The 8,237-nt window shown below is 39.4% G+C and overlaps 1 long non-coding RNA gene across 1 annotated transcript; it reads left to right on the plus strand.

Annotated features, from left to right (window-relative positions):
• The first annotated feature begins 1,646 nt into the window (after nucleotides 1–1,646).
• LOC107661098 (uncharacterized) lies at nucleotides 1,647–4,020 on the plus strand. Its single transcript, XR_001631076.1, has 3 exons — nucleotides 1,647–1,743; nucleotides 2,833–2,886; nucleotides 3,964–4,020. It is a non-coding gene; the product is annotated as an uncharacterized LOC107661098 (long non-coding RNA).
• The last annotated feature ends 4,217 nt before the right edge of the window (nucleotides 4,021–8,237 follow it).

Consider the following 8,237-nt stretch of genomic DNA (forward strand, 5'->3'; position numbering starts at 1 on the left):
TCGTGTGTGGGACGAATACATTTCTAAGCTTAATTTGACTGCTTTATGAATATAAAAACCAAAAGGAATGGTATTCTTTGTAAAGAAGACACTCCAAGCTTTCAAATGAATCCATATATGGGCTGACACCATATAAGGAAGGCTATGTAAATGAAGCATACACATTTTTAACACGATTTTGGACCCGTATCTGGGTCCGCAGAGTTTAAGTTAAACAGAGAGTGATTTAATCTAGTATGCCCTATTCGGACGCGAGAAATAATTGTATCTTCTTTCCTATTCCTAAAAACACTTCTTCCATTTCCTACTTGCTGCTGAATATTATACATTTGTCTGCCCTTGCTATCACAGTTCCATACTTCTTGCCATTTTTTGTTTATGAATTCTTTAATTTTCCCTTTAACCTCATTTTTTGCTAAGAGTCGTGCGAACCAAGTGTGCCTCACTAGTCCTCAAAAGTGAAGCCATCGCGTTTCGATCGCCCCCAGGTGGCTGGTCCCAGTATAGGTCATAAACCCCGCCCTCTTCATGTAATCTAATGGGATGTGAGACAAACTAAATAATAAAATTTTACTTCAAATATTTTGTTTTCAAACATGTTTTTTGTCATTTGATATAGATTTTATCACGCTGATGTAAGTTCAAGTGTTCGTTTTTAAAATAAGGTTTTAGTTAGTTATGTGATGCTATAAAAACGGGAGTGTGACGTCATGATTGACAGCTGAGATTGACAGCTTCTCTGAGGCGCCAACGGACTTTTTCGGGATCTTTAGGATAGGGCATACTAGATTAAATCACTCTCTGTTTAACTTAAACTCTGCGGACCCATAATATTTGGGTCCGCAGAGTTTGGAGCTATAGGAGATTGGAGCTATAACTTTAATTTCCTAATTTTCCATAACTGTTTATTTCACATCGACATAATGGGTTGTTCTGCAGTAAACTGTACTAACCGATCTGGCAGGTCCGATGGATCTTTGAGTTTTTTCTGGTAGGTTAAATGTATAAGCGAATTAATTTATAAGCAAATATTATGGGCCAGCTAAATAAGTTAGCTAAAAGACTCGTAAAAATCAAGTGATCGTTATCAAGACTTTGAGTTGATATAGTGATTTTGCTGTTGTAAAAATTCTTATTGCCGCTCGAGACACATTTAGTTAGGCTATATTATTATTATTATTATTATTTTAGTTATATTTAAAATACAAATCAATCCCAATTATGTTCTGAGTTAAGCAAATTAACAGAAGAGGATAAGAGGAAAGATGACAATAGTAGTAGCCTATTAATAAAATCCTAACGATACCCATCCCTACGCATAGTAGTAGTAGTAAAACGGACAGTGTGCAGTAATAAAAATTAAAATAACTGTAAATGCACCGAATTAGCCAAAAGGCTACTTTTCATCAACAGTTCCTTTGCAATTATTTTAATGATTAGATGACAAAAATGTATTATTATTGCAAAATTATCCTTATGTTTACAAAGGATTTTAATGAATGACTTAAAAGTTATGAAAATAATGTGAAGCATCTTGCATTGACCATTTGTCAAAGCAGCTAATTAAAACATGAATGATAAAAACTGCTTATTTTTTTGCACAGTTTTCCTTTAGGTGAGCATGAAGCAGCAAGACTGAAACAATGGTTGGTGAACATGAGACGGAAGGACTGGAAACCAACAACATCATCTCGTCTTTGCAGCGCTCATTTTGAAGTGCATGCCTTCACCCACGACTCAAAGGTAAACAAATATGTTGGATAACAGGTTTGTCAGAAATCACATTAATTTTTTTTTCTAAATATTTCCTAAATTCAAACTTAATTCAGATTTTAAAGCAATTTATTTTTAAGTTAAAGAGGACAAAAGTCATATTTTTGGGTGTCCTCGACAGGTTTCAAGAGACAGGCATAAGCTTTGTACTAAAGAACATACAGTACAGTAGCTTGCTGATGACAAAAGTGTTTAAAATTATAAAGTCAAAACCTATACTTAAGTGAATAAATGAAAATGAGAAATTTGGTGGGCCCGGCCCGGCCACCTCGGTCACTGTGCCCCCTCACCTCTGGTGCCGTCTCCGTAGTGGGCGCCCTGATTTTAGTCGGTGAGGCAAGGTACTGCCCTGGGAAGGTTTCCCAGGCTGTTAAATACACAGATTAAAAGCGAAATGTTTTAATTTCGGTTCGTTCTCAGCAAAAAAAAATGTTTTTTTCGTTCAGGTTATGCAGAGCGAAATAAGAACGGTGCTGCATTTAGAAAGAATTCTTATTAACTTTGCTATTATTCTTGAATTTTCAAACTGGTAACACTTTGCACTTTCGAATTATGCCTTTACTGTATGACCAAAAATTACGGAGTAGTCTATTTTATGTTTCAGCTGTTTGATCGCGCCGGCGCCTCACGCGCACACTACTGCATTCATTGGAAACAGCGCATCCGTTCACCGTGCCGTTCGGCATGAGATCCGGTCCACTGTGGCATATTTTTGCTCATTATGATATTTTTCCGTCGAAAATGCTACATCACAGTGTATAATAGGCTACTGGCAGGTGCTGGAACAATAGGACACTCCTACAGACTCAACAGACTCACAGACTTGAGCTTTATTATAAATCTGATTGTGCGGTTGAGTATTTGGCTGAGCATTTTTATTTTACATTTGAAAAATATTCAAACTTAAAATTTGTATTTGATATCCTCATTTGATAATGGACAGCCTTTTTCTCAAGAGATTGAGAACACATTTCAATGGCATTTAGTATGGTTTAACCAACATAATTATATTTACATTTTTTTCTGTATTTCCTTTTCTTTACTATTTTGGTTCTTTAGGGGAATCGTCACCTTAAGAGTACAGCAGTCCCAACCATCTTCTCAAGTCATCTGGTGAGGTCCGAGGGTAAGAGGGTAAGACGTAAGATTTTTTCGAAGCGACTCCTCCCTCTTATTGTGCAAAGTGTCAGGGGACACTAAAGAGGATTCCCCAGTTGACAAATGCCACTTTAGCGTGAAATCTGCTGCCGATTACAGCAATGCCACCCTGACTGAAGATGCCAATAGGAAAATCCCACTTGGCAATGACATCTTTCAAGCTGACACTGCTGTAACAATGGATAGCAATAATGACGTGACTAAACAAAGGGTGCCAATGTGAGTGTGCACACCGACATGCAAAACGCGAGGCGTAAAAGCATCATTTTTTAAAAATCGCCTCGGGCTCGTTTTTTTGGTTTGACGCGCCGCGTTAAAAACTGGCCGACCAATGAGATTGGCGCTTTTGTTCACGTGCCTGGAGCTGCTGAAGTTACAGTAAAATATGACTTGGTGGTGCTCAAGCACAAAACGTTCTTGCCGAGCACACATTGATACCTAACGACGAAGAGGAAGTAAGTAGACCAAGAAGATGCATCGAGGCAAGATGAATGTAGAGCTGCTGGTCTCATTGGTGTCTGAACACAAAAGGCTTTATGACAAACGCGACAGCGACTACAAAAATCTTACAAAAAAGTTGTTATGGAGAGGAATTGCAGATCAAATAGGATTCGATGGGTATTTCTGTTTTTCATTAAGCGCCATCTAATGTCAGGGAGTGAATTTCCATTTTCACTCGGCTCATCGCCTGCGAAAATCGCTTGGGTATGAACACAAAAGACACATCGAAAAACGTCGGCGATAAGCACGCGCGACAATCGTCCCGGTGTGTACGAGGCTTAAGATGTACGATTTTTATTGTGCAAACTGTCAGGGGACACTAAAGAGGATTCCCCAGTTGACAAATGCCACCTTAGTGTGAAATCTGCTGCCGATTACAGCAATGCCACCCTGACTGAAGATGCCAATAGGAAAATCCCACTTGGCAATGACATCTTTCAAGCTGACACTGCTGTAACAATGGATAGCAATAATGATGATCATAGTTATGCAGCTTCAACTGCTAAATACGCGGAACATGACTGCTTTCAGGTTGATCACAGCTACAACCTAGAGTCTCCAAGGACTTTAAAATGGAAAAAGCAGGACACAGAGCAAATTCTACAAAATTACAGGAAAAAGCTTAGAAGACAAAGCCAAAAGTCCAGACGGTTAAATAAAAAGGTCCGCACCTTAAAGGGTGTCACCAAAGAACTCAAGAAGAAGCTGTTTATATCAAATCAATGTGAATCTTTGCTTGAGTCAATTAATGAAGTGCCAAAATACATATTTTCCGTATCGGAAAATACAGCAGGGGAAAAAGTCAGCAAAGTACTCAGAGGAACTGAAGCAGTTTGCCACCACACTACACTTTTACTCCCCAAAGGCATACGAGTATGTCCGTGACAATTTTCATAAAGCTCTGCCACACAGTCACACCATCCGCAATTGGTACAGCAGCATCTCAGTCGATCCTGGATTTACTGTGGCATCTTTCACAGCATTAAAAAGTCACGTACAGGCAAACAAAGAGATAGGAAAAGAAACTGTCTGTGCCCTAGTGATGGATGAAATGTACATTCATAAGATGACAGAATTGTCTATGGCTATGTGGACATAGGCACTGGAGAAATTGACAACACACTGGCCACCCAGGCCTTGGTCCTCATGGTTGTAGCTGTCAATGAGTCATGGAAAATTCCCATAGCATACTTCCTCATCACAGGTATGGATGGACAAGAGAAAGCAAATGTTATAAGGGAGAGCCTTAGCAGGCTTCATGAGGTTGGTGTTAAAGTTGTCTCACTTATGTGTGATGCCCCCACAAGCAACTTGACTATAATAAGGGAACTTGGCACTGACCTAAATATCAACAACATGAAGCCCTACTTCTTGCATCCTGAGGACCCTACACTTAAAGTACGTGTTCCTGGATGCATGCCACATGCTAAAGCTTCTTCGGAATACCTTTGCATCTTCTCTAGAATTTGAGACAGAAGATGGAAGGAAGATTAAGTGGAAGTACTTTGAAGCACTCAATGAACTTCAAGAGAAAGAAGGTTTGCGACTTGGAAACAAGCTAAGGATGGCTCATTTACAATGGAGAAAGCAAAAAATGAAAGTCCACCTGGCAGCACAGCTCTTCAGCAGCAGTGTGGCAGATGCCATGGAGTTCTGTGAGCAAGGCTTGAAGTTGGAGGAGTTCTAGGGTTGTGCTGCAACTGTGCAATTTGTGCGCACTGTAGATGCAGCTTTTGATGTACTGAACAACCGAAATCCTCTAGGAAAAGGTTTCAAAGCTCCGATCAAGCCAACAACTAAAGACCAGGCTGAGACCATTTTGAAGCAGGCAGAAACTATGCTCCGTGGGTTGAAGGTCCAGCGGTACAACAAGATGGTGCCACTTCACACAACAAAAAAGAAGACTGCCATATATGGCTTTATTGCTAATGGCAGAAGTGCACTCAACATCTACCATGATCTTGTTGAGACAGCCAATGCACCATGCAGATATCTTCTGACCTACAAACTGAGTCAGGACCACTTGGAGCTCTTCTTTGCTGCCATAAGAGCGAGGGGTGGGCACAATGACAACCCCAAAGCCAGGCAGTTCAGGGGAGCATATAAACGACTACTTGTAAGGCACCAAGTGAAAACAGGCACAGGCAACTGTTTGCTGCGAGACAACACGTACATTCTCAACTCAACACCTGCAGCTGTAAATGTTGCCTGCAGAATGGAAGTTCAGTTGGTGGAAGAAAGTGTGCCTGAAGATGACACCCTTCCTGACCTCCCAGATGTATGCAGCCTTTCTGAATGCAAAGAGGCAGCGATCAGCTACATCACAGGGTTTGTGGTAAAGAAGATGAAGGAGAAAATCACCTGCTTGCCTTGCTCACAGGCATTAACAACTGATGGTCCTGCACATGATTTCATCCATCTAAAAGACAGAGGCGGTCTGCAGAAACCATCACCAGGCATGGTATCTGTGTGTCTGACCACAGAGAAATGCATTCAGAGGAGGATCAAAACAAATGGAGGTCAGCTTCCCTCTGGACGTGGAGTCACATTAACCATTGTCAATCAGGTTCTTTCAGATTGTGCCATTGTGCCAGATCTCCACAGCCATATGTTTGAAACATGTGTTGAAGTGAACCACATTCATCTATTGGTAAAAATGACCTCCTTGTGGTATTGCAAAGTCAGATTTAACCACTATGCAAGAAGGGAAACCGAAAAAGCAAAATCTGGCAAGATGGTTCGCAGACAGCTGACTAAATTGATCAATTTTTATGGGGAGTAATTGGAGTATATTTGTCACCATCACCTGTTACCCCCCACCACAAATTGTTCGTCTGCTAGTGATGAATTAATCCCCATTCACACTATGAGCATGAAATCAAGCTAATGACGTAAAAATGAACCATGGTTTTACTATGGTAAAAGTGTAGTAACCTTTTTTTTTTTTTTGCAGATTACCATTTGTATAACCACAATTTTATTACAAATACCATGGTTAAACTATGGTTAGTTTAGCAAAACTCGGGTTAATTTGTGGTTACTATGGTTTAACTACAATTTTTTGGTTTTATTTAGTTTAAAACCATGGTTAATTTTCGTAAGAGCAGTATTGCTTGTGTGCGTTGGTGCTCTTATTCCAGTGTTTAAAATGGCTAAATGAATGTGCGCTATAACTGCCTTAAAGAAATTTACATTTAAATAAACATTTAATTCATTTTTAAACAGTAACGCGTTGACAGTGCGACTACTTTGAATATTCATATTTTGGCATTGTATAGAGTGAAATGATTGTTAATGAAAAATAACACAGAATAGTGACTAAATATATTTAATAGACAAAGAAAGGTTCATTCTGATCTTATTCATCAGATCTCACACATACTGCAGTATCGCGATTTCTAGTTTAGAGCACTGACACCAGGTGGTGAAACAATCAGTATAATTACCAGCCACTGCTTTCTCAAATCGGATTATGCTGGATTAAAACCTAACCCACTTAAACTCTGGGGAGTGTTTTGGTATTTTCGCCTAAATTTGACATACTCAAATTCAAATGTTTACCCTACACGCATACAATGGAGGAAATTTTAAAAAATGGTTTCATTGTAAAGAACACCCTTTGAACTTCAAAATATGAGTGTAATTCTTTATAAATAACATTATATATATTTCAAATATTACAGTAAACACAAAATAAAACATAGGCACTTTTTGATTTAAAAAAAAAATGTTTTATTTGAAAGTCTGTCATTCAGGTTCTATTAGGTCCAGCTCTTTGCAATTTACTTTGTTTGACGCCACTAGATGCCAAAATGTACCAGAAAAAAATAATCTTTCAAATAACAGCTTCTAAACAGGAGTTATTGCATTATAAGTGAAGCAAGTAAAATTGTCCTTTTTGCATATACATGTGTCATTTTGAGTTTCCTTTGCAAAAACTTTATAAAACACATTACCCCCAGAATTCTATTTTACTATGTGCCATAAGCACTTTTCTTGATTATTGATTGAATTATGTTTCATTTTTATGTTTTTCTAAGTAGTAATATACAAAATGGCATAAGCGAATTGGACCAAATTTCACATTTTGTGTTTTCTACAATCAGTTTTATTCTTTCAGATAATCCATGTATATTTACTGTATATTTACTTAAATGCATCATGTACTGTTCTTTTCTGTCAATAAACAGTTTATCAGATTGTTAGCTGTGCTATCATGTTTCAAAATAAAGATTAAAAGATCACAAACGGAGAAAACACGCTGATAAAGCCTCACCAGACGCGCGTCCATTCCTCTCCACGGCGCCGCTGAACGTTCTTCATCATATACAACTTGTAATATGATTATCATAGATTGATATTCTCCGAGCCACATTTGCTTTTCCGCGTGGCCGTTTTGCTCTCAAACCACTCCGAAACTACAAGTCCCAAACAACAACACGCTGCGAGGAGCGCTGTCCCGGATCCGGATACGTGTCTGCCCCCTCGACCACCCTCCCGCTCTGTTGACACAGAGGTGTCAAATTTCACCACACACAGACAGCTTGCAGAGCTATCCCGGATCCGGATGCGGTGTCTGCCCCCTCGCCCACCCTTCCCCCGCTGTTGAAAAAGAGGTGTCAAATTTCACAGCTCTGACTGGCCCACTGAGCGAGAGTGTCATGTAACCTGACCTATTGCAGTCCACAGCCCAGCACAGAGATGTAAAAGATAAGACCTGCCTGCCTGCAGCGCGTATGATTTGGAGAGAAAGTGCGTCTATTTTTATTTTTTTTTGGCTTGCTGTCTGAGAGTGCAAGCGCCAA

Source organism: Sinocyclocheilus anshuiensis, unplaced genomic scaffold (assembly GCF_001515605.1).
Source record: "Sinocyclocheilus anshuiensis isolate Anshui unplaced genomic scaffold, SAMN03320099.WGS_v1.1 scaffold27, whole genome shotgun sequence".
Lineage (NCBI taxonomy): Eukaryota > Metazoa > Chordata > Actinopteri > Cypriniformes > Cyprinidae > Sinocyclocheilus > Sinocyclocheilus anshuiensis.